The sequence below is a fragment of the Suncus etruscus genome, chromosome 7 (assembly GCF_024139225.1).
Source record: "Suncus etruscus isolate mSunEtr1 chromosome 7, mSunEtr1.pri.cur, whole genome shotgun sequence".
In the NCBI taxonomy this organism is placed as follows: Eukaryota; Metazoa; Chordata; class Mammalia; order Eulipotyphla; family Soricidae; genus Suncus; species Suncus etruscus.
Genome location: NC_064854.1, coordinates 92,443,316 through 92,445,234, shown reverse-complemented (window position 1 = coordinate 92,445,234; position 1,919 = coordinate 92,443,316). Strand labels below are relative to the sequence as shown.

At 34.6% G+C, this 1,919-nt stretch overlaps 1 non-coding gene across 1 annotated transcript; it reads left to right on the top strand.

The window, feature by feature from the left end:
- Positions 1-1,407: 1,407 nt before the first annotated feature.
- On the top strand, positions 1,408-1,598 carry LOC126014909 (U2 spliceosomal RNA). The gene has a single exon (XR_007497858.1). It is a non-coding gene; the product is annotated as a U2 spliceosomal RNA (small nuclear RNA).
- Positions 1,599-1,919: the final 321 nt, after the last annotated feature.

Below are 1,919 nucleotides of genomic sequence, written 5' to 3'. Positions count from 1 at the left end.
AAACTATTCACCCAATACCTGTCATACAAGGGGCTAATATCAAAAATATACAAGGTACTGACAGAACTCAACAAGAAAAAAAACATCTATGGTAAACCCATGAAATTTTCCTATACATGGATGTACATGGAATCTATTATGCTGAGTGAAGTAAGTCAGAGGAGAGAGAAAGATGCAGAATGGTTTCACTCATCTATGGGCTTTAAGAAAAATGAAGGACATTTTTAACAGTATCTCAGAGACAAGAGAGATGAGGGCTGGTAGGTGCAGCTCAGGACATGCAGCTCATCACATAGAGTGATGAGTGCAATTGCAGAGATGACTACACTGAAAACTATCATAACAATGTGAATGAATGAGGGAAGTAGAAAGCCTGTCTCGAGTACAGGTGTAGGGGGGTGGGGAGGAGGGAGATCTGGGAAATTGGTGGTGGGAATGTTGCACCGGTGAAGGGGGGTGCTCTTTACATGACTGTAATCATACAACTATAATCATGTTTGTAATCACGGTGTTTAAATAAAGATAAAGGAAGAAAAAAAATGGGGAAAAGAAATGAACAATTTCTCAAAGAAGTAATAAAAATGGCCAAAATATACTTGAAAAAATGTTCCATATCACTAATTATCAGGTAGATGCCAATCAAAACAACAATGAGGTACAATCTCAAGCCACAGATTGACACACATCACAAAGATCAAGAACAATCAGTACTGGTAGACATGTGGGGAGAAAGGAACTCTCATTCATTGCTGGTGGGAATGCCATCTAGTCCAGCCTTTATGTAAAATAGTATAGAGATTCCTCAAAAAACTGGATATTGAGCTCCCATATGATCCAGCTATACCAGTATTTGGGATTTACCTTAGGAACACAAGAATGCAATACAAAAATCCTTTCTCACACTTATATTCATCGCAGCTCTATTTCCAATAGCCAGACTCTGGAAACAACCAAGGTGCCCTTCAACAGATGAATGGCTAAAGAAACTTTAGTACATATACACAATGGAATATTATGCAGCCATCAGGAGAGCTGAGTCATGAAGTTTTCCTATACATGGAAGGACATATAAACTATTATGCTGAGTAAAATAAGTCAGAAGTAGAGAGAGACACAAAGTAGTCTCACTTATTTTAAGAAAAATAAAAACACAAATTAAAAAATAATGTGAAAATAGGGAGTGTATTAAATGAGGAAGCTTTGAATAAGATATTAATACATTCTATTTTACCCTTTTCCCCCTCACTATATGTCCTAAGTGATAAAATTTACATAATATTTACTTCTAGCTAGTCTCTTGCATTGAAATTTCAAAAGATAATAGTGGTGAGAAAATTCACATCTTAAAAGTCATTAAAAATAGACTTAAAATTTAAATTTTAAAATGACTTAAAAGTGATCAGAAAGATCACTTCTCGGCCTTTTGGCTAAGATCAAGTGTTGTATCTGTTCTTATCAGTTTAATATATGATATGTCGTCTATCTGATGACTATATATTAAATGAATTTTTGGCACTAGGAACTGGAATAAGAGCTTGTTCCATCCATTCCACACATCGTCCTGGTATTGCAGTACCTCCAGGAATGGTGCACAAAGAAAAAAGAAAAAAAGTGATTAGAGAGACAGTAGATATTAGCAAAGCACATTTCTTGGTATCTGAGAAATAGCTAAGAAATCTGTGTATTCGGTTCAATCTTGCATTGTCTGGGAAATCAAACTCTGTATTTAGTAGCATTCCAGATTTAATTAATATTAATTGATTACATTTAAATATCAGAAAATTCACAAATTGAATAATTACCTCAGAAATATAGTTGTATTCAGAAAGAAACGTGGCCTTTGAAATAAATATCTACTACCCACAGACATCTATAATGCACTTTACTTCCCATATCCTTTGCAATAATATACAAAATCA